Raw genomic sequence first — 26,341 nt, 5'->3', positions numbered from 1 at the left:
ATGTATATGCAACTTTAAGTCATGGAAAGCAGATAGAATAATTGGATTATTACATAAAGGACAAACTCTTATATCATTTGGGAAAGTTATGCATTCCACAAAATGAAAGAGTTAACATAATTCGAGAAGCGAATACTTCTCTCATATTAGGTCATTTTGGTGTAAGTAAAATAGTTTCACAATTACAAAGGTTTTGTTATTGGCCACGAATAAATGAGACAGTTTCTAGATATATTAAAGGATGTACTATGTGTGCTACAAGCAAGCCAAGTAATGGAAAATTAGGCTTGTATACTCCACTTCCAATTCCTTCTCATCCTTGGGAAAGTATTTCCATAGATTTTGTTGGGGGATTGCCAAAGTCTAGAAAGGGTCATGATTACTTGTATGTAGTTGTGGATAGGTTCAGTAAGATGTGTATTTTGATACCATGTAATAAACAGGTCACAACTGAACAAACTGCAAAGTTTTTCTTTCAAAATGTATGGGTTCATTTTGGGTTACCCACTTCTATTGTATATGATCGAGATTCTCGATTTGTTGGGAAATTTTGGTCAAGTCTATGGGAGTTAATGGACACAAAGTTAAATAAGAGCACAACATTTCATCCACAAATAGATGGTCAAAGAGAAGTGGTCAACAGGACAGTGATACAGTTGCTTCAAGGATATTACAGCAAGCATCCCAAACTTTGGAATGAGAATTTGTGTTATGTGCAGCATGCTTACAACCATGCAAAACATTCTTCTACTCAGAGATCTCCTTTTAAGACTTGTTTTGGTTTTATAACAAAGTCTCCCTTGGATTTTGTCTTTGTTAAAGGCATAGCAGTTGATGGACACAGTGATGTGCACAAAGCAACTAAGTTCATTGAACAAATCTAGGAAATTCACCAGGTAGTACAAGAACAGTTGGAAAGAATCCAATCAAAGTATAAGGCGCGACATGACAAGCATTGATTTGAGCATAGTTTTCAAGTTGGTGATCAAGTCTGGTTGTACATTAGCAAAGAAAGACTCCAAGGTGAAGGTAAAAATTTGAAACCAATTAGATATGGTCCTTTCAAAATACTTGATAAAATTGGTGAAAATGCTTTCCACCTAGATCTACAAGCTTATATGCAAATCTATTAAGTCGTAAATGTTGAAAACTTGAGGCTGTATGAACCTTCATTGATTGAAGATCTCGAAGAGCAAGGTCAGCTACCTTCCATTGAGGATCTATTGCCCGAGTATCTCAATGAGTTACATGAGGACACAGTTCTTGACAGGCGGATAAGAACTTCGTGACGAGGGAATGTTGAGTATCTTCGAGTTGGACTCAAATGTACAAATCCAAGTAAAGCACGATGGATAGTGTTGACACCTAATCATCAATATTGGGTGAATAAATATAATCAATGTAAATAAATAATAAGAGATATGAATAGTCATCGGGAGATGAAGTGAACAGTCTCCCTCATGTATATAATAAAAACCAACCTGAAGTAATAATGCGAATTGATTTGTTTTGAGGAGTCACTACCTGGTTTGACATGGTATCAGAGCCAGCTTCCAAAATTAGCTTTTGTGTAACTCCTGGTGTTAGTTTCCTGCCTATAATTTTCTTATTTTGCAGAACTCACACCTCTTCCTGGTGCCAGTTGCTTGAAGCCTATTCCAACCGTCCATAAAGTGTCATATACATTTTATATTCCCTCTAAATAGTCCACCCTCCAACAGTTCTTCTCAGTGGTATCGTTGGTCCGACCTGCTCGCTGGAATTGCTAGAAATTTAGTGGTATTTTTACTATCTTGGTATTAGTGGTATGGACACTATAGAAACTCACCGTAAAGAAAAAATAGAAACTCACCTTAAATTCCCACCCTTGTCATTTTTTCTTAATGTTTTGGGCCTCTTTGCTGATCGGTCCACTCCGGCCTCCACTTCTTGAAACTTAGCTTCCGTACTAGTTATCACTAGCTTTTTAGACTCTGGTCTTCCAATATATATGTTCATGTTTGTGTCTTCCATTCTTATAACTCAAATATTTCTGATTTAGTAGAGCTCACTGCTAAAAGATAGGTCAGTGAGAAGCAGATATCTGGTAATTTGTAGGTCATGACAACTTCAAAATCTTATGCTAATACAGTGAGAATGGCATTCCTAACGAGCATAGAGTTTAGTTTCTACCCTGAGCTTCCCTAGCTTCATGGATTGAAAATTCAGAGCGGTTATTTGATAGAATGATACGGTATATACAGTGAGCGTGGAGATGTGGTGACTTGCCACTCATATTTTTTTTAATGCATTTTTAATATATATAATCCGACCATACAATGAACATTGGTATATCACTGATATATATGACTATGATCGCTCCATGATATATCGTTGTTGTTGTAATGTTGTGTTCTGGAAGCGGTATTTTTTGTGATTGTTCTCGTTGTTGATGAGATTTTCCAGATGTATACACAGTGAATATATTTTTGCCGCTTTTGTTGGCAATACTGTGGTCTGTAATAGGTGAATATTGATATATAGTTGTGAGATATATTGTTGTTGCATTGTATATGTCTATGGCATTGAGTATTAGAGTCGGTGAATGGTGAATGCTATTACACTGAATGATATTGCAGTGTATGGTATTACATTTTGTACAGTAATACTTCTGTCTCCATATATCAGAATCAATTAAAAAAAATAATTGCAGCAAAAGTATTTTTTATTTACAGCACTCAGATTTTACAATATGCATTCAATCATATTTCTTGTGGGAAAAATTCTCACTGGCAAGGAGAACTATCCTGAGTGGTCCCAGATGATAAAACACACCCTCATTTTCAATGAGTTTTGGAAAGGAGTGTGTATTGGAGATAGAGACAAACAACCAAAACAGCGTACCTCAGACAAAGAGCTCGCCATTTGGGAAAATAAGAATAGCAAAGCCTATGCATTAATTGCAACATCTGTAAGTGAAGAGGTGAGTCGCCATATTTCGCCATTTTCAACTGCTTTCGAAGCCTTACAAAAGCTAAAAGAACTCTATGACTCACATTTTGCACTTGAAGTTTTTCAACTCATGATTAAGCTCTTCACTCTTGAATTGCAAAATAATGATCCTCTTGCTCTTGCATCAGAAGTAAAGTCTATAATGCATGATATCCAAGCCACTAAAATTGATTTGGATATTCCTCTTATCGCTTTTCTCAAGGCACTTTATCCTACTTAATGGAAATCTTAAGACATTACCTTTGACTCTCTTGTGAAAAAATTTGCTGAAAGAGAGAAAGCTTTTGGAAAGAAGGCAGCCGCTGAATCTTTTGAAGAGGTTGTGTGCCTTGCTCATAAAGAAAAGCATTCTGCTCAAGATTCTTTTAGAGGAAGAGGTGGTCGAAGAGGAAGAGAAAGTTATTTCAGAGGCAGGGGGGCAGACACTCTCAAGGAGAAAAGGCAGATTTGCGCTGCATACGCTGCAAAAGAAATGGATCACATGATGCCTCTACATGAAAGTTACCATGGGACAAAATTGAGCAGCAAAGAAATCAATAGAAAGGTAAAATTGATGGTACAGGCAAAGGTAAAGCACCTGAATCCACTCACTATGTTGTGGCACAATGTAATATTGGAGTAAATGAAGATTTATTTAATGCTTCACTTGCTTCTTGGAAAAATGATTGGTTGCTTGATTCAAGAGCAACTTGCCACATGACTCATAGAAAATATTTTTTTGAAGAATTCACTGACAATGTTGATGGAGCAGTATACTTTGTAGACCAATAAAAAATCAAGCATTCAGGGCTTGGCACAATTAGGCTTAAATTCCCTGGTCTTCCAGACTTTCTTCTGCATCATGTTCTCTATCTCCCACAGCTGAAGAGAAACTTGTTGTCCTTGGTCCACATCCGCCAGCAAGGTCACTCCATTCATATGTTTGATGGCAAGCTTGAGGTGAGAAAAGCATCTGACCACTCACTTGTCATGAGGGGAATAGAAGAAGAAAGGCTTCTCAAGCTGCAAGGTACCTCTACTCGTGCACAACATTTCTCATACAATTCTCATTATGAAGAAGGTACACTTCCATCAATTTTATTATGGCATGCTAGATTTGGACATTTGAACTATGACAATCTCTACTTGTTGAAGAAAAATGGTGTTGCTGGTTTGCCTACAATTCCTAAGAAATTTAAGCAATGTGATGCTTGCATTCTAGGAAAGCATAGAAAATAGTATTTTCATGATTCACATTCAAAAGCACATAGAAAACTTGAACTCATTCATTCAGATTTATGTGGTCCAATGCTTGTTCCTTCTGCAAATGGAAATAAATATATGATGACATTTATTGATGACTACGCCAGAATGTGTTAGGTTTATTTATTGAAGAACAAACATGATGCTTTTCAAACATTCAAGAACTTTCATAAATGGATTGAAAATGATGCACAATCTCATATTGGGTCTATTTGCACTGATAATGGAAAAAATACACATCAAATGAATTTGAAAACTATCTTCACCAACATGGGATCAAACATCAAACAAATGTGGCTTATAATCTCCAACAAAATGGTGTAGTTAAAAGAATGAATAGGAAAATCTTAAATATGGTACGATCCATGCTCTTCTTCAAAAATGTAAAGATAATGTTTTGGGCAGATGTTGTTCTATGTGCTGCATATATAAAGAATAGATGTCCATCTAATGCTATTAGAAACAAGACTCCATATTGTTGGCATTAATATACAAGTGTTGTCCTTGATGGCAACTCACATAGATGACAAATCATAGTGCTGCAGGTCAGTAGCAAAGAGTTGATGATCAGACAACAAAGAATGAATAAAGAAGAGTATATACGCAGGTTCACTATATACAAAGGCGCGCATACACGCGGGATTGATAATGGAAAGTCATGTATGCATATGCACGCACTTTCATGCACAGAAAAGCGCGTACATGTGGGAAAGCTTATTTTTGAGTCCGTAGTATTTAGACCTGTGGTTTTGGTCCTTGGTATTGCGTCCGAAGTATTGAACCCAGGTATTGGGTCCCTAGTATTGGTTCTCAATGGTTTTAGACCATGGTATTGAATAAGGCCTAAGACTATAAAAGGAGAAGAAGATCATTATGCAAAGGCATTGAAAAAGTCTTGAATATCTGATGATGTATGAGATCTAGTATGTAGGTTATGGGTTCATGATGCTTGGCTTGATCTGAACCAATGATGAACTCATGTGGATGATGATGAAGAATGGATCGGGATCTTAAGGCTTGGAATGTTTATCATTATATGGTTTGATTATGGATAGACTAGATCTGAATTATTGATGCATGTTTTATTGTATGAATGTTATGATCTGGGTATGACTGATGTCTGAAACACCTGCAAAGTTATGAGTAAATATTTGCAGATCTGTACTCGGGTTGGCTTTGGTGAAAGCGCGTATGTATACTGGTTTGGTTCTTCATAGTAGCATATACATTATGAGATATGATATTTGAAGTTGTAGTTGGATCTGGTTATTGTTGCAGAGTTATGTTGTCTGTTCTATGTTCTGACAGGGTTTCAGTGTTTCAGAGACTGATGATGTGGGTGTAGTTGATGGGTGTATTGTTGTGATGATTAATTTTGTGTTTCAATGTTTTTGATGGGTCCAGTATGAAAATTGGATGAAACGTGGCCTTCAGATAATGGTGTTGTGCTTCAGGAGTATCCAGTCTGAAAACTTATGAAACGTGGTACCTAGAGGAAGAAAGAGAAGGTTGTTTCCTTCTGTAGGTCGGCACCTACGTACTAGTACAAGAGCTAAGGGGGTGGTAGCTCCCTTCCAGTAGCAGCTGGAAAACGAGTAAAGCTTGGAGCATTTCAGTAGGCCGGCACCTACGTACTAGTAAATGGATCGGCTAGTACAAGAGCTAAGGGGGTTGTAGCTCCCTTCCAGGAGAGTCTAGAGAACGAGAGAAGGTTGTAGCCTTCTACAGGTAGAAGCCTGTGTATTGGTATAAGATTGCACCAGTATAGAAATATTGTAAAAAGAAGTTTCTTATTAAAAGAAGATAGAGACGACTTGCAGCAGGTGGTTTTCACCCACATTGGGTTTCCACCTTATATCATGGTGTTCATGTGTGCTTCTTGTGTGTGATGATCTGTTTTGTTTTACTGCTCCCATTTACTGTTCATATGGCTAATAATGTTCTTCTGCACTCATTAAGGATCAACTAACTGAATCATAAGTTTACTGGATATACGCTTGTTGCACTACACACAGTTGCATATACACGCGGTTTGCCTTAACTGAAGTAGCGTATATAAATCTTAATATGGAAATGAAAAAGTTATATTGATTTGATAATACTGATTCACCCCCCCGGCCCCCCTCTCAGTATTATTTCCAACACATATGAAATGTGGTATGGGCATGTTCCTTTGGTAAAGCATCTCAGGGTCTTTGGTTCCACATGTTATGCCTTGATACCAAAGGTATATAGAAACAAACTTGGTGCAAAAATTCGGAAGTGTATCTTCTTGGGGTATTCAAACACCTCCAAAGCATACCGTCTCTATGATGAAGTCAATAAAAAGTTTGTTGTATCTAGAGATGTAATTTTTCTTGAATCATCCAACACTAACAATGTTGTTGAGCAGCAACTTGATCGCTTGGGTAAATTTACAAATGCAAAATCATTTCAAGAATCTGATAATCAGATTCCACTTCTTGAAGGGGGGATTCCTATACTAGATCAACATGTGGAATCTTCTTATGAAGAACACTCTTCCCGGCATGAAACTCCAACAACGGATGATGCTTTAAGTGATGTGATTGATAGAATTGGGAGACTCAATCTTTATTTAGTCCCAACTCAATCAATGGAGCAACCTGGACCATGAGAAAGGTCCTCCAAAGTTGTTGACAAAGACACTTGAAAGTGTTCATCCTGATGAGGTTGGAAAGACAAGAACTAGAAATTCAAACCGGCAAAATGGAGGTGATGTAGATGACTCTAATTCACCTGTTGATATGGATGTTTCTTATGATTGTGAATTGAACTTGTCTACAGATTTTGAACCAACTTCCTTTAAAGAAGTTGCTTCTAATGATGACTGGAAAGAAGCAATGCAAAAGGAGTATGATGCCCTCATAAAGAATGGCACTTGGAAGCTAGTTGATCCTCCATTAGGAACCAAACCAATTGGCTGCAAGTGGGTCTACAAGAATAAGTATAAAGATGATGGCTCACTTGAGAAGCACAAAGCCAGGCTTGTGGAAAAAGGTTTTACATAAAAGGAAGGGGTTGATTATGAGGAGACTTTTGCTCCCACAGCAAAATGGGCTACCATCCAAACACTCTTTGCCCTAGCAGCTCAGAACAGTTGGAAAGTTCATCAAATGGATGTAAAAAATGCTTTCTTTAATGGAGATATAAAAGAGAATGTTTTTATGTCCCAGTATGAAGGATTTGCTATGAAAGGACATGAACATAAAGTATGCAAACTTATGAAGTCCTTGTATGGCCTCAAACAAGCATCGCGAGCCTGGTATGAAAAACTAACTGAGCATCTTCTGAAACTCAATTTCAAACATTATGATCTTGATGATGCAACTTTATTTGTCAAGAAAGTTGGCAAAATAGTTGTATATCTTGTGGTATATGTAGATGATCTTTTGATGACAGGGAACAATGAAAGCTACATTGCATCCGTAAAGAAGGAATTGGGGAAAAGTTTTGAAATGACTGATTTGGGCTATGTTCATTACTATCTTGGTATTGAAGTAACTCAACATCCAAAGTCCATATTTATTTCTCAAAAGAAGTACATTGGAGATCTATTGAACAGATTTAGCATGACAGGATGGAATCCTCTTACTACTCCAATGGAACAAAACTTAAAGCTCACATCTATTGAAGGAAAAGAATTTGAGGATGCAACAAAGTATAGACAACTTGTAGGAAGTCTCAACTACCTAACTACTACCAGACCAGACATTTCGTTTGATGTTGGAATCCTCTCCAAGTTTATGCAAAAGCCTTGTGAGGGACATTGGACTGCTGCAAAAAGAGTTCTAAGGTATTTGAAGGGAACTCAAGACTTTAGAATCAAGTATACACAGGTGGACGACTTCAGTTTGATTGGATACTCTGATTTAGACTTCGATGGAGACAAAGAAACTGGGGTATCTACTTCAGGATATGCTATGAGTCTTGGATCAGGAGCTGTCTCTTGGAGGTCACGCAAACAATCAATTCCAGTAGATTCCACAACAGAAGCAGAATACGTGGCAGCAGCTGAAGCAACAAAAGAAATTGTGTGGCTCAAGGAAATTCTTGAAGATTTGTAGGTAAAACAAGTACAATCAACTCCACTCATGATTGAAAATACCTTTGCAATAAAGTTGGCCGAGAACCCAAAGTTCCATGATCGAACGAAGAACATCAATACTAAATATCATCTAATTCGACATCATGTTGAGGCCAAAACAATCCATCTTCGTCATTGTTCCACTAATGAGAAAATTGTAGACATCTTCACCAAAGAACTTGGAAGAGAAAAGCTTGAACGATTCAGAATGATGCTTGGACTCACCAACGTCCCTTCAGATTAAGGGGGCGAATGTTGACACCTAATCATCAGGATTGGGTGAATAAATATAGTCAATGTAAATAAATAATAAGAGATATGAACAGTCATCGGGAGATGAAATGAATAGTCTCCCTCATGTATATAATAAAGTCCAACCTGAAGGAATAATACAAATTGATTTGTTTTGAGGAGTTACTGCCTGGTCTGATAGATAGAGATTAGAAAAGTGAAGGAACTTTATCCTCACTTACTCGGTAGCTAAAACCAACTTTTGGTGGACCAAAAGCTTACAGTGGGGAGGAGTGATCCAAAATGGATTCAACATAGCCTCCAGATCAAAAGCCTTCAAATACAGGTGAAAGTGGAATCATGTTGAAGTGCCCTTTAATACGAATCCAACAGTGCAAATAGCGTGTAAATCCGAGTTCAGATGAAGAAATTAGAGCCAATTAAAGATTTCGGACAAAAATTCAATGCCTACATCAGCAGGACATGTGGCAACCCGAGAAATCGTCACAGGTTCTTGATGATGTCAGCGCAGGTGATGTGGAAGTTTGCGATTGGTTCATACCACAAGCGATGGGGATCAGCGAACAAGAGCAGAGATCGTCCGATCAAAGGAGATCGACGCATGTCGCATTGAAACATGTAGACAGGTTATCCTGGAAAATGGATGCGATAAAGTTATGCAAAAGAAGTTAAACTCCTTTGAGTTCTGGTAGGGAAGCGGTACGTGGTTTATCGCGTGCCTTTAAGGCAAGAAATAGTTCTCTACCAAGAGCACACGATGTTCAAAATCCTCGTGACTGTCAGGTGTTATCCTTATACCCACTTTCGTCGCTCTGATCTTCTTCTCCTTTCATGCCTTCCTATTCACTTGGGCCATGGTCTTCCTCATTTGGGTATTTGAATTCTTCCTCTCCTCCAACACCGACTTGGCAATTGATCTTGTCTCCACACATTCCATCTTTGCTCTCATTCCCTCTTTCCCCAAAAGTATCAGACTGAGATGACCCGTGATCAAGGGGCCGTTTCCCAAGCTATTTCTGTTGTTCTGCAGAATCATCCAAACCCTCATCATCTCTTCTTCATACTCCTCTTCCTTGTCGTCCGAGATCTCAATTACATTCCAATATTCAGCAACCTCCTTTGGTTGGACACATTTCCAAGGACTTCCGCCATAGTTGGGCTGGTAGTTATGATAGGATGGACGATGAGGATCCATTGAGCCGTGAGCTAGAGTATGCAATCACGTAGCAATCCAACAGAGTTTATATTTCTATTGCCTTATTGCCCTCAATATTCTATTGTCATATTAGTTTTCTATGATATTTAAAGGAACTCGGTGCTTTTATCGTGGCAAAATTAATTTGGGGCATTGCAGACCCACTTGGCTAAGGCCGGCAGAGATTTAAAAATGAATATGTTATCCGACTTGGCAGACCCTTGCAGTGTCCAAAAAAACAGTTATGTGATCAAACTTGACCTTTTAAAACGGCATGTGAAGGGCATTTCCGGCACACTGGCAATGTCCAAAAACAGTTATGTGATCAAACTTGGCCTGTAAAACGGCATGTGCAGGGAATTTCCAGCACATTGTGGTTGTAGTACAAGTTTACACAATTATTTCCATTGCGTTCACTTATGGAGATGAACTAATTGGCTACCTTCCAAATTTAGAGGTAAATTTATGGGTAGAGGTAATATAGTAAGTGCTAAAGATGATTGGTTTACCATGACCAAATCAATTGTAACTTGAAAAAAGGTGTAAGTGATGAATAGAATCTAACAAGTCCTTGGAAAATATAAATATTTTGATTTTTAGTTTTGTAAATTAAAAAACTAATTAATCGATAATTATATAATTTATGTAAATTAGGTTGTTTTTTTGAAAATGGTGCAAGTGATAAATGTAAATTAAAGGTGTGTAAAAATATAAATATTTTAATATTATTAGTTTAAAAATGAAATAATTATTTTTGAAAATGGTGTAAAAGATGATGGAGTATATCATAAAATTGTTTTTATTTAGGTAAGAGTATACTCTATAATGACTTAAAACTTAGGAAGTGCTTATAGAGGCCGAGGAATTGCTTAGACAGCCAAAAATGTTCGGAATGCGGGCAAAACAATTTCAACAAATCTTGTAGTAGCAGTGTTAATCATGTTTTTGATGGTGGAAATGGATTTAACACTATCAAAAACCTCCAGGGAACCCAAAACCTTGAAGTTTGACCCCTGTAACCTAGATTTTCAAAAATCCTCCCAGATTTTCAAAAATCCTCCCAGATTTTATCAAAATCTTGCTAGAATTTCCATGATTTTCAGGGCAAAAAAACACTCTCGTTAGACTACGACCAAAAGTTACAGTTATTTTTGTAGGAGCAAAAATTTGTCTCCTTACTCTAGGTAACTCAAAATGGAGTGGTTTTCCTTTTTATAACATTATGTGTCAATCAATCTTAGTGGATACCATTCAAAAATATGTTATATTGGGTTTTACCATTTTGTTACGAAAAAAAACACAACAATAATAATAATAAATTTAACAAGTTGTTGTGAAATGATTATAAATATTTTAATTTTGTTAGTTTAACATTAAAATCATTTATTGAGCCAAGAGTGCTCTCCAATTCAATATGGTAGAGATATTGTAAGCTAATGTCTTGTATAATATTTTGATTAAGTCAATTACATAAAAATAAAAATTAAACTAAACTAAAAGATTAATATAATGTAATGTAAACATTTTACTTTCTCGAATAAAAAAATAAAAATAACTCTATAAAAATAAAATAAAAAATAAAAATAAAAAAGCTCATGGTATTAAGAACCTATGGTATTCATGTGGAATATAGCCCATTTAAAGGGGGAAATTAAACGAGCCTAGATCCATCTTAACTACAAATCTACCAAGCGCCCAAAGGGATCAAGTTTCTTGTCGAGATAGATCAAATAATTTTTCACTCTAAAAAATGTTTGCATCTCAAGAGATTTGATCCCTCTCGGTGTTTGGTAGATTGGGAGTGAAAATGGACCTAGGTTGGTGTAATGTAATGTCCTGGAAACATTTACCTCAGTGAAAATAAAATAAAATAAAAATAAAAATACCCTATGTTAAAATAAAAATTCTACCTTATTGTTTTTATTAATTTATGTTGGGTAGTTAAGGTAAACTTGATTTGGTGAGTTACTAGTGGTTTGGGTTATGAGAACCCATGGTATTGATCCATGGTAATCACTTGGAATATATCATATTTAAAGGGTTAAATGAAACCAGCCTAGATATTATCATTTTTATTAATTTATGTTGGGTAGTTAAGGTAAACTTGATTTGGTCCAGTTACTAGTGGTTTTCGAGCTTTGGGTTTATGAGAACCCATGGTATTGATGGTATTGATCCATGGTAATCACGTGGAATATATCATATTTAAAGGGCGGAATTAAAACAGCCTAGATCCATCTAACTTCGAATCTACAAAGCTCCAAGAGGAACCAAATCTCTTTGTTAATAAATTTGATCCCTCTTGGGACTTGGTATCTTAATTATATAAATTATACAAAAATAAGTGATTTCTTTTATTTAGAATTATTTTAATTAAAGTATTTTACTTAGGCATTGTGTGTAAAGGCAAAACAACTAGAGCATTATGTGTAAGGGAGTGGAGCAACGAGTCTCACAAATTTCTAATAGATGATTGTTTGGTTGGGGAGGGGGGTAGGCCTCTTCAAAATGGAACTAGTGTAAGGGAGTGGAGCAATGAGTCTCGCAAATTTCTAATAGATGATTGTTTTGCGGGGGGGGCTATTAAAAATGGAACTGGATGAAGCATAATGAGGTCGACAGTTTGTGCACCAATGGATTTTTATGTACCATAGAAGACCTAGTTCATGGACGTTCTAAGACGTTTGATCCTTTGTGATTTGTGTCGATCCCGAAGCACAAAATATCACATTTACTGGTTTTTATATGAGGGAAAAGGAGAGGGCGGTGGAAGGTTCTAAAGTCACGTAGATCTTCAGCAATGGTGGTAGGGAACAATGTTGGGGTAGTTGAGGTCCTGACTCTCTTATAGCATGGTTTGATTGGGAGGTTTGTAGCAAAAGTATTCAGTTTGGCATCTTTTAGGAGATGGAGGGAGAATTATTGGGTTCTTGTTTTAGGTTATTCAACAGTTTTCTATATTCTAACTTGGGGAGGGTTATACGTGGTATTACGTTCAGAGGAAGAGTTATTGAATATCCTTAATCAGGACTAGATATGGGAGAATTTTGGCCCTATGATGCAAAGGTGGCCCCTAGAATTTGATTTGATTCGTGAACCACTATCGACACATAGAGTTTGGGTTATCTTGCCCCGATTTCCCATGATGTTTTAGTCAGGGAACGTGCTAGAAGCCATGAAGAATAGGTTGAGTCTTTTGGTTGGTCTTGAGGAAGATTGTCTTACGAAGATTGATTGAAATTGCACATGGATAAATATATAGGTTGACCTCTGGGAAGGGTTAGTGGAGGAGCTCAATCTTTTGTGTCAGGGTCAAGAGTGGAGGAAAATCATAGACTACTGTCCAATTCCTTTCCAATATTATGCGTGCAAGTGGGTTGGTTATTTGATTGAAAAGTGCAACTATAATTCTCAGGGTCTCAAAGCCACAATAAATATTTGGGTAAGGAAATCTCTAGCTCTAGTGGTCATAGGTTTCTCATGAAGAGTCGAGTTTGGTCTTGAATCCATCAAACAAAGTGATACAAGAACCTCTCCATTAGCAACGTCAAATAATGGTATGAAGCTTGGAATCCTGTTAGGCTCTAAGATTGTCCTAATTTTTGCCACCTAACCCTATTTCATCCTCTGTTTTACAAGCCAAAAAAAGACTTTCATGTACATAATTTGGGTTTTTATTGTTGTATTCATAAGGATATGGATATGGAATTGCGTATCTTTAAAAAAGGGTTGGTAGATTAATATTTTATGATTAAATGTTGCATTTGATGTTATCTTGTGGCCTTTTCATCTTTTATAAGCCTTTAATCTATTATGAAGTGCATGTACTAAAATAAGAGACATGTATTCTGGTCACGATATCACTACACTAGGATTTGGAGCATGGATTGTTGAACAAAGAGTTAGCTGGAAGTGAAGTGAGTTTTCAAGAGATTTTCATGCATTCTGAGAAAGATAAAGCGTGCTCATCTATCTTGGCCTTCAGAAATGAAATCTCAAATTTCAACCTCTTTTCTAAATGAACCCAACTCGATTTGGAAATGAATCTCAGTGATCAGTAGCATTTGTTCTAAGATCTATTGTTAGGAGGATTGTTAGACTAGTTTTCTATTTTTTTCTCTCTTGTACAGGCTTGACTACAACCATGATAATAATTGAAAATTTATATATATTTTAGGTTATGGGATGTAATAGGTTAGCGATATTGTTATCTAGTATATTGTTAAATTCAATCACTTTGTATCGCCCAGATCTATTTGGAGCCAACTTGCTGAACTCGTAATGTATTGAGACTAAGGTTTTATTAATACAAAGAGCATCAATGTCAAGTTCCTTTTATTATTTGTGTAACTTTGTAGTTTAGCTTCTCTTGCAAAAGGGCACGAGTTGGTTGGTCAGGGCCCGACCAATCTTGCTCGTTGACCCTTCGATAGTTAGCACTGTGTGGTTTGCCTTTTATTTTGATATGATATCGTGGTGTGCAAGCATATAGATCTTGTTGAGTATCTTTTGGAAGACTGTTATGGTATTTGTGTGTCACTTAAAAAAAAAAAAAAAAAAAAATTTCCTCAAATTATTAAGCGTGCGTGGTTTGAAGTATAGTTAACCCAGATTTGGTAAAAATACTATGTTTTCTAAATAATTCTCCGGCATTGCAGACATTTGAGTTCCATTGCACATAAATTTTTTATTTTCTAACTCTTGATTTATACTTTAAAGATTTGGTTATATCCTCTCTCTTTTTAGAATGTTGAGGCTTGGAGATCTATACAAACTAGGGTTTGATTTGGGATCAAAAGAACTTTGATACCTAAACCCATGTTTTATTTATATACCCATATGTATTTTGCGCTATTCGAAGCGAACTTTGAAGCGGCTCTTACATGTTTTGAATGCTCTGATAAATTAAAGTAAATTGGTTTCTTTGGGGTTTTGATTAAAAGCTTGAATGATTGGATATGAGTATTTGGGTTGGGTAACTCGATCTAATCTTGTGCTACAAAGAAAACAACATTGAAGCCATTAAATCTCAGGGTTTTGTGATGATGTGAAATATGTCCAACTTCATTGTGTGTTAGTGGAGGAATAGGTCTCTGGTATCTTCTTTGCTTGAAGACTTGTTTACTGATATTGTGTTGCATCGTTTTGAAACAAAACGGAGTCATGATACAGGTGAATGTTTGAATGCCCCCATCACTAAAGATTAAAAAGTGTGATTCCACCTTTTATTTGGTATGATTAGAGGAACATGGCATGTTGTATATTGAGACTTGTTTAATTGATGCATGAGTGAAATTTTGTGTCATGGTATGAGTTGGTGTGAAAGGTCTTGGTTGAAGAAACAATATTTAGTTCATGATTATTTGTTTTCAAGAACTTGGTTTCCATTTCGATTAAATTGGTTTCTTGCATAGATCTTTGTTTTAAGCATAAGTTATGACTCTTTGATTTGGGTTATCCTTTTAGTTTGTGAAGGTGAAACAGAGTGAGGTTATCTTCCATGTGTGCTTCCTAAAACACATCAAGGTTGTTATATTTATGAATACATGGTGCGTGAAGGAGAAGTGTGAAAAGATTTGTAAGAACTGAGTGAAAATTCAGACAATATAAGAATCATAATGAAGAAGGAGTGAAACTTTAGGTAGTGCAGGAATGCTTTTGTAAGCTTGTATGAATCTTTTCAACCACCCATTTGATTTATTAAGTTAAGGCTTGTGTTCTTTTGGATTCTTCTTGTTCATTTTGCAATCTTAGTTGTTTGACGAACTTGTGAGTGAAGTAAGTGGGATTGAGATTGACTGAGGTGTTTTCAATAAGGTTGCCATTGAAAGTAGTGTATGAATACAAAATATAATTCTTATTTGTTTTCTTCAGGTCTTCGAATATAGGTGATTTGGTTTGGAGGTAGGATTGGTTTTCTTTCAGGTTTGGTCAAAGTCTCTTGGCAATAATTGTGTTGTGCCTCGAAGTGTACGACCCTTGGTTTGACAGGTAAGTGTTGAGGCTTGTAGGAAACAGTCTTAACACTCAACATTTTTGCATTGTTGTCAAGGAGGTGCTTGGAGAGGTTTTAGTAAATTCTTGTTGAATTTCTTTTCATCAATAGAGGTGAGTTCTACATTGTTTTTGCTAGTAGGTGCGTGCTCTTGTTGCTAAGTGATTAAGGAAGGGTAATTTATTTTGGATTGTTGTAGGTACATTTTTTTTGAGATAGTTGCAGAATTGAAATCGGGCTTGATTTCTTTTGCTAACAAGTGTTTTTACAGTTTTGAAATTTTGTGATTTTTTTTTTCTTTTAAAAAAAACATGAATGACTAGAAGGGCTAGAGGTCCAAAAACCCAAGAAGGGTAGAGAAAATATTGATAATTTGGAAAGATTTTCTTCTCACCGCGGGCCTTCTATTGTAGGTAAAAACTCCAGGCATACATAGACCAATGAGACTAGTACTTTACACCTAGAATTTGGTGACAATAGTTCAAGGGTATCACAACCTGTGGCAGGGAAGAAAGTGAATTTTGCAGCTAAAAGGTTAGATTTAAAACACATTCAACCTTCACATTTTACGAGGGATAGTTTACTTGGAGGAAAGAGGATGGAAAATCGTGAGGATGTCAATGGTGAAGGAGTTGGTAAAAACCAGCCACAGGAAGAGTAATCTACCCTTGGATTTCCAATTGTGGACCCTAATACAATGGTGCAAATGAAGAATATCCCACCATCAGTTCTTCCTCATTTTCATGGCAAGGTACATGAAGACCTCAACGCTTTTCTCTTTGAATTTGACATATTATGTAGGAGTTATGACTATTCATTGGATGTCCAAAAATTGAAGGTTTTCTCTGCTACCCTTAAAGACTCAGCTCTACGCTAGTTTGTGGGATTAGGGGGTGTTGCACCTATTTTGTCACAAGTCCAAGGAAGCAGTGCTACAATTTTTTTTCAAAGTTCAAGATCATCAGCTAACCATTTCTTATATCATTGTAAACCCAATTTCTGCAAGTTGTACTGTAAATGACGCTAGTACGATTGTTTAATTATGTAACAACCTTTGTAAGCCTATGTTTGGTGACAAATTTCATCCTAGGAGGTTTTTTAACCTCACCAATTACCTATATTTATAAACATGGGTAATCAAAAGAGTTTTTCCCTCCATCTTAAACCACAAAGCTAGGGTGAAATTTGTTGACAAGGTCTTAGGTGAGTCCTAGTGTTTAGTTGAGTCTTTTGTAAAAGTGATTTGGGAATAATTCAAGTTATTTAGATAAATTACTTTATTACAAATGACTTGGTCTACTAAATCATATTGTGTCGCAAAATTGGGTAATTATTTGAGGGTCTATAACGAGCGGGTATTCCCCCTTTGAGGGTTGCAATTGTAATAGCTAATGTAAAAAATATTTAATGCATGGTCCTTCATACTTAGACACCATGGCTAAAATATTTGAGGGTGGAAAATTAATTAATCAGCTCGTGTGTTAATTAATTGATTTTTCTAGAAAAAATTAAATAAAATCCTAATCTGGAGAATTAAGTAATTTAGCATAAAAAGTTAAATTTGAGAAATTAATTTCTTCAAGTGGAAAATGACCAAAAAGTTTGTGGATCATGAAGAAGTCAATTTTTGGAGGTCCCCGAGCAAGGCAAAAATGGATTTTTAAAGAAAAATTAAGCTCTTAGACCTTGATGGTTAAGTCAAAGTCAAAATTTTGAGGGGATTAATCCAACATATTTTTTTTTTAATTAATAAAAAATATTTTAATGGGAAATTCAAAAAGTCCTCAAAAATAAGTATTTTCGACAACAGAGATTAAAATTTGATCAAATATTTATCGACTATTGAGATTATTTTGACGGGGATCAAGCCAACTAGCCATTATTTTCCACTTGGAGGATTTATCTATAAATTAGAAGTCATTTGCTTCTCAAATCACAATGATAGTAACTTTGATCTGATGTAATTTTGTAACATTGGTGTGAAGTCACTATTATGTTGGGAACGTTTGAAATTCATAATAAAGGACTTTGGGGTTCTTTTCATGGTGTCTTTGACTCATTGATTTGTGGTATGTGTTGGGTATGTGCTTTCCTATATCGTGTTTCAATATTTCATGAATTGTTATTTCATCTGTAGATGACAAGAACATTTTATTGGTAAGTTTTGAGTTTATCTTAGGTGATCTGATTCGTTGTATGATCTAACAATTTTCTCTTAAGAAATATATAGAATTTGCAGGTTCTTCCGCCCTTGGGCTCCAAGTTCACAAACTGTGGTCACATGCCGACCTTCTTTGGGCTTCAAGAAATTTATATGGTTTTCTTACTTTGCTAAGGTTGTTATTAACATTGATATTTTGAAATCCATCAAGCTAGTGTTATTATCATAAAAACTATTCTTCAAAAAATCTTTCTGTTGGCATTATGACATAGGTTTGGTGCTATGACACGGTGTTGTCCTTGATGGCAACTCACTCAAATGACAGATCACAGTTCAAGCTCTCAGAATGAAAGAAAAAGATATATTCTTAGGTTCCTCTTAACCAAGTCGCGTATACACACAGGTTCGACGATCAAAAGGCGTGTATATGTATGCACGCACTTTCATGTAAGGAAAAGCACGTACATGTGGGAAAACTTATTTTTGGTCCATGGTATTTAGTCCTTGGTATTTGAACTTATGGTTTTGGACCATGGTATCTCGTCCAAAGTGTTGAACCCAGGTATTGGGTCCATGGTATTGATTCTCTATGGCTTTGGACCATGGTATTGAGTAAGGCCTAAGGCTATAAAAGGGAAAGGAAATCAATAGGTGAGGGTATTCACTCAAGCATTGAATACCTTATGTAGAGTAAGATATAGAATTGGGTTATGGTGCATAGCTGGATCTGAATCAAGGAGGAACCTGAGCACTAGAAGAAGGATAAGTTCTATTATTGGGTCAAGATCTTAAGGCTTGAATAGTAGTATCTTTGTGTGATTTTGATCTATTATATTTGGTGCATGACTTGATCTATAAATCTGATAATCTGGGTATAACTAATGTCTGAATAAGTGAAAAGGGTAAATTATCTTTTATAGATCTGTACGCAGGTTCAGCACAGCAGAGGCGCGTATACACGCTGGTTCAATAAGTCAAAACAACGTATATGCTCGTTGGCCTTAATACAGAAGCGTATGCACACGGGTTCTACATATTCAAGTAGCGTACGTCTCATGAAATATGTTTTAGCTACTTCTGTTTATTGCTACAATGTTCTGGGTTCAGGATCGGTTTCGGGTTACTGTTACTGTTTTCTGGGTACAACATTCAGAGAAGTGACTATTTGATTCAGTTTTGTTTGGTGCAAAGGAAATTGGCTGATGCAGATACAATTGATGTTTGATTGAAGTTATTGATGGATCTAGTCTGAAAATTTATGAAACGTGGTCCTTGGAAGAAAAGAGAAGGTTGTAGCCTTTTGTAGGTCAGCACCTACGTACTAGTACATCAGCTAGTACAAGACCTAAGGGGGTTGTAGCTCCCTTCCAGGAGAAGCTGGAGAATGGGAGAAGGTTGTAGCCTTATGTAGGTAGAAGTTTGCATACTGGTATAAGACTACACCAGTACAGAAATATTGTAAAAAGAAGTTTCTTATTAAAAGAAGATAGAGACGAATTGCAGCAGGTGGTTTTCACCCACATTGGGTTTCCACCTTATATCTTGTGTCCATGTGTGTGATGATCTGTTCTGTTTTACTACATCTGTTTACTGTTCTTATGGTTAATGAAGTTCTGATGCACTAATTAAAGATCAACATTTAATGAATCATAAGTTTACTAATATACGTTGGTTGCCTTAGACATAATAGCGTATATACGCAGTGTCCCATAACTGAAGTAGCGCATACAAATCTGATTGTGAAATGAAAAATAATTGATTTGATAACACTGATTTATCCCCCCCCCCAGTATTATTTCCAACACTTTCAACCATTATCTATTTGTATATTTGTAAAATAATTTCTTCTAACCCTTGTTTGCAGCTAATTGGGGTTTCGGTTTATTTTTCAACTTTTCTATATATTGGTATTTTGGGTACTTGTAATTTCATTTGGGCAGGTGAGATTCAAGAGATTTTGTTGGCTTGGAGCTAGATCTAGGCCCTTGAGGGTAACATCCAATCTCTAGAGATTTTTGTAAGGCCAACATCAAAGGAAATTGGACAAAATTGCAGATCTAGCCTACTTAGCCCTGTCGTTGCCCTCTTCTTTCTTCCTCCCTTGGTCATGGGCCTAATTTGTCCTCTTCGGGCTAGCTGTGACCCCTTCTTCCTCTGTAGTGGGCAATTCTGAGCCATGTGGACTTGGTCACAAGCCTAAACGATTTATTACTCCCTCAACCTGCCCTATATCCTCTCCGCAACCCTTTGACCTCCTCTCTTAGGCCTGTTGCAGGCCTTCCATTCCCCTCGACACCCTTTCCCTCCCTCGGCCTCCTTCTTTCCTCCTCCTCGACCCTCATTCTCCCCTTCGCTCTGCCTCTATATCCCTTTGTCCTCCTTCACTGCCATCCTATTCCCTTTGCTGCCTCTTGGTAGCCCTGTTCTCCCTTGCCATGGCCCTTTGAGGGCTCATACAAGAAGAAGCAGTCCTAAATATGTCTTTTTCACTCTATCGTAGGCCCAATCAAGGGCTTTCTCCCTTCACAGCAACCCCTTATGTGGTCTTTCTCCTCTTGGCAGGCCTAAAGGGTCTCATTTCCCTTAGCTGCAGCCTTTCCCAGGCTCATAGTTAGCCTTCTAGCCCTCTTCCCTTGCCCTCATTTTCCCTCTTTGCCATTGTTGGTGATTTATCAATTTCCAGACTAAGTATTGGTGTCTTTTGCAGAGGTGTTGGGCATAATATTTGGTTTTGTGGACATTCCAACACTAAAGAAAATTTTGGGAAAATGGGCAAGTTTTTTCTAGGCCTAGAGCCTAAGGGTTTGATTAAACCCTAAGTCCCCTCACTGTTTTGCTTTAGCAAGAGACTTAATTCGTGACAATAGTAAAAAAATAAATTTGAATGTCCTAAACACACATACAAGTTTCCTAAATATATTAAGAAATTCATTGCATCAATTTACTAGTCATTTTGTGAATTGGGTAATGCATAATTGGTGTTTTTTTAATGATCTACTTTTGATTCTCATAAGATCATTAAAGTACGATATAAACAGTGATATAGACACCAATTTGCTAGTTTTCATCTTCACTTAAGAAATTCTAATCTAACTCAAGAAGGTGTAACAAATTTTGGCATTTGATATTGATATACTCAGTGTTGTCATAAGGCTCTAATTGTGACTCATCAAAATTCCTTAAACTATATTGAGCATAGATAGCATTGGTAACATTAAATATTTAAGTAAAATTGTGATTGGTTTCTAATTGTTTCAAGTGCACTAACACATTTGTTGTTATGAGTTGATTAAAGTTTTCTTAAGTTCACATCTAATAAACTCACTCTCTAAAAGCACTTTAAATTTAAAGTTGTACCTTGTTTCATGAATGCTTACATCATTGGTCTTTGAGATCTAATTGTTTCAATTATTATAAGTTGCATAAGAGCTTTGGAAAATATTGTTTTCATTATTGTTATCAATAGTTTGCGAATGATAACTTTACATTGATAATAAGAGGATTTTTTAAATATCTCATTTTAAATCATTGGCATTGAGGAATCTAATTGACATTATTTTGTTGGGCTTCTAATCCTCTAAGAACATTGCCAATCTTATAAAAGGAATCATTGGATAATTATTCTAGGTAGATAAGTGATCTTGCTCTCTTTCGACATCATTGGTTTGTGATTATTGAGGATCTTTGGCATATTGCCAATCTTATTTTAGAATGCACATCTTGTGATTATTGAGCAATTTTATCCTAGGCATTTTTTATCTCTTGTTGGCACTATTGAATTTAACACTTGTCTTGTGGTTGAGATTACCTTTTCTAAGCATTGTTGAGTACTTGATATCTTAGCTTGAAGTAAATCACAACTAAGTACTTATGGAAACATTTAAGTAATCTCATCTTAAGAATCACATATTCACCTTGCATATCATTATAAGCGAGTCTTGCATTTAATAAATTACCTCCAAGAATAAGCTTGGTTGATAGAAAATAAGATCACCTTTCTCACCTAGATTGAGGAGCTTAGCACCTCTTTAGTGGTTAACACAGTGAACTTACAGTGATTAGATCCACAGTCTCTACAGTGCCGGAGGCATCGGGTGGTTAGTACTTGAGGGGAGGTATCATTAATCAAGCCTCTGCTTGCCTCCCCTTGGACTCTTTATCACAACCTACTCCAGAGACTAACTTTGAAATAGATAAGAGGAATGATACACCTAGAATAGACATATAATTAAAAGTAACTGAGATTCTTGCATCACACCTAGATCTTAGGATTTGCATAACATATATGATAGTTAAGCATTCAAGCAACAATTATTCATCAGGTCATTAGGTCTTTAATTTATATAAAGAAATTAAGTTGACTCCATTAGGCACTGGGCTCACTAAGAATTTAGCCTAATATTTAAATGCTTGCTAAATCAACCAAGTGGCTAGTCCATTCAACCGTGTCTCCCAGACTTGTTTGTTTCCAATGAGTCTTGCATTTCTATCTTTCATTGGGAATACCCCCCACAGCCTATCGTTGGGAGACAGCTAGAACGAATAGGTCTGGGATCAAAGTGACAACCTCGACCTATGTTGTTTTCATACTTTCCTTGTATAATTTGAGCAACAACATTTTCTGGTGTCATTGCTGGGGATAGATTTTTCTCTTCTCGTTTTCACTACATTCTTCTTTTCAAATCATTTTATGATCATGTAATCCTTCATTCTAGCTAGAAACACCACAAAATTTTATGGCGTCATTGTTGGGGAGGATTTTATCTCATTTTCGGCGCTTTAACGACATTTTTTCAATATTTCATCTTTCATCATTCCGTATCCCATTAACGCCACATTTTTTGGCGCCATTGTGACATTATCCCTTCGTCTTCTCATCGCCTTCTCTTTTGTCCTCTTTTTTTTTCATATTCTCTATCTTCACCTCTAGCGCTTGGACAAATATGATTGGTTTCATGTTTGGGTGGAGACTCCACTTGTTCATCCATTCATAAAAGCTTACTCTAGAAGAAATCCTGGTAGCTTGGTTAAACCCACTCCTGACCCTGAAAAGGCTCTAAGAGCTCAGTTAAACAAATTACATTCTAGAAGGAATTTAATCCTTCTCAGACGGGTATCCCTCCCTAATATCCATTTTCTTTTCCTTGATCCAATAAATCAAGATTTCATGGATTACTATAGTCCTTGCAACTGTGCCAACATTTAGTGGTATCCGCATGATCTTCCAGATGACTCTGCCATAAACAAGATTCCAACTTTCCGAGGTAATAATTCTATTAATGTCAAGGCTCACATAAAGAATTTCAATATGTTTTTGGAAATAGATGCTCATGTGACTGCATAAAATCATGAGGATGTTAAGATGAATCTATTCATCCTTTTATTAAAAGATGTTTCATTAGATTGGTTCCATGACAAGCCTAATAATGTATTTGATTCATTACAATCTCTCACCAATGCTTTTAAGGATAAATTTCGAGACAAAAGAGAAGGAAAATATTTGGTTAAGGAACTCAACTCTATAAAGAAGAGAGAAAATGAAACAGTTGAAGAATTCAACCAAAGATTTAATGATATTCTAAAGGATATGACTCAAGACTACAAGCCTCATGATAAAACAATATTAGAATAGTATCTTGAGGTTGTTGGCATTATGACTAATGTGTTGTCCTTGATGGCAACCTACTTGATAAAGATGTCATAATGATGGTTATCCAAATGCTACAGTTGAGGTAGACAAAGAAATATCGGTTCAGAGATAGAGGAATGATAAAGGTGAAGTTTAGGAAAGTATACGCGGGTCCTGTGAAGAAAGGTCAAGTACATATGCAGATATGGTGAAGCAAAGGCATGTACATATTCTGCACCATGGTAGTTAGAATACCATGGGTCTTTATCATGGTATTGGCCCATAGTATTGAGCACGACAATGGATAGTTGATCCCATCAAAGAATACCATCAACATTACTAAGGGATTGGCCTAAGGTATTGGCTAAGGCTTATACTATATAAGGAAATGGAGATCAAGTGTTAGAGTGTGCATGTGATGAATTATTTATGAATGACTTGATCTGAAATAGGTGTGCACCAGGGAGCATGGAGATGGATCTAATTTTTTTATACCTGAAATGAATACATATTGGATAATTTGGTTACGGTTTGATAAATTTGTGATGATGATATTATGATGTGTGTCTATAATAGTTTATATGCCAAGATTTGGGTTTGACAGATGTTGTCTTGTGCAATGATGGTATGATCCAATAATTACAGATTTGTACATTGGTCTGCCATTGAGAAGTCACATACATACGCAATTTGCCTCTCGGTAGTCATATATACATTCTACGAAAAGTTCAGAATCTATACGCAGGTGTCAAGTATGAAAAGTTCGCACATACACAAATGTGAGTTATAAGAGTCATGTACATCTGCTAGGGTTTTGTAGTATGAATTGTTAATGATGTCTGATTAGTTCTATTATATTTGCAGTTGTTTGTCTATGATGTCTCTCTCACGATAATTTGTGTTTGATAGTAATGGTTGGGTTGAATTGTTTATGAAATGATATGTTGACTAGGGATGATGCTACTGTGTGGTGATCTTGTTATGCAACAGCTCACAAAATAGATGAAAAGAGAGATCAACGACTTCAAAATCAACCTAATTGAGGGGGAAACCTACTTTACATTACACTAATGAACAATTATTGGATGATTCAAATGATAAAACCTCCTTTCTATATATAGGAGTCTAAGGGGTCACATTATAATCAGAGTTGGCATAACAATAATAATGTAAGGGCACAAAAATAAAAATAGTGGGCTTCTATGGGGCACAATAATCACAATATGGGGACAACATGGGCACAACAATAACAATAATGGGTTATTATGATAATAATAATAAGGGGATACACTAGTATTATAGGGACCTAATAGATATGTACCTGATTCAGTGATCTGTGATGGGTTCAGTAATTGATTCAGTATGACAGTGATTTAGACTTAGTTGTTTAGTATTTTGAGATTTGTACACAGGTCCTCTTAAGGAGAAGTGCGTACATACATAGTTATACTGAAGAACAATAATATATATATTCTGACATATGGTTGATTAGGGTTTGTAGCAACAACAATTGGTTTCTGTGATGGGTAACAATGTTTGGCTTGGTATATTGATGGGTAGTTGTGCATTGATATGATCTATCATGGTTTAGTTTGATCTATTTGTATTGATTGATTAATATTCATTGGTTTCCTTGATGATTCAGTTGGTTTAGTGATTAAGTGATTTGATATAGTGATTGGTTTCAAAATTGTTATTTGATATTGGACTTAAATGATGGAAGTGGGTCCAGTATGAAATTATGATTAAAGGTGGCCTACAGGTTTCCTCTTCTTTAAAGTATGCACATGTGGTTTTTTCATACTCTTTCGCATGGAATTCTGCTAACATCATAGAAGTAAAAGATCTTGGTTAATTTCGGTAGCTGAGAGATCCGGATCAAGTTTTGTATCAGAGTGGTCTTCTTGTTGATGCGAATTGCGAGTGTGAATGATTGAACATGCAGCCAGAAAGAAAATTGAGGATGAAAAAGTTCTCTACAAGGCCTTCTAAAAGATGGACAACATGGTAGATTTGATGTATAAAAATTAATTGAGTAGAAAATGGAAAGAGAGGAACAAGAGAAGGAAAGAGCAAAGGACGATTCTCCATCTCCATCTTCTAGTGATTATTCATCTTCTTCATCATCTTCTCATCATTCGAATGAGGAGATCAATCAGATCCTTCAAGAAGAGAATTTTGAATTGAGGACACTTATACGAGAAGAAAATGAGGAGAAACAGAGATTGCAGTATCGGTTACGAGCCACGGAAGAGGCCTAGGAAAAATTTAAGCGCAATGAAGGCTTAGCAAAGCCATCATTGCCTGATTCAAAGCTGTAAAATGAGGTAAATAGTGTTGATCATTCTTCAGTTTCATTTTCACATGACACTATTTTTGTTGGAAGCCTTGAGGTACCCATTTCAAGAACCAACCTGAGACTCCTTACCAAGATGACATACACTAAAGGAGAATGCTCTAAGGTAGTAGAAGCTTCCAAGGCATTGCCAAAACCATCAAGGAAAGAGGATGAGGGGAACACATCACAATCTTCCCATGATAGTGCACATTGTAGAGGAAGAGCTAAGGCAAGATCTCATCATTTGGATTGCACCAAAGACAACCGAGAGAGGTATAAAACGTCTCAGTACTCTAAAGTTCATTTTGATTACAAGCATATTGCTAATGATGAGCATAAATCATGGTGTAGAAAAACATGTAGTTTTTGTGGCTTGCATAACCACGTGGTTTCCCAGTGCTGGAAGAGAATAGCAGTAAGAACGGGGAGAAGA

This window comes from Pinus tabuliformis, chromosome 9 (genome assembly GCF_031772625.1).
Source record: "Pinus tabuliformis cultivar Carrire ecotype Pingquan chromosome 9, CPIR1, whole genome shotgun sequence".
Lineage (NCBI taxonomy): Eukaryota > Viridiplantae > Streptophyta > Pinopsida > Pinales > Pinaceae > Pinus > Pinus tabuliformis.
The sequence above is the reverse complement of the archived record's forward strand: the minus strand, read 5'-3'. Positions refer to the sequence as shown.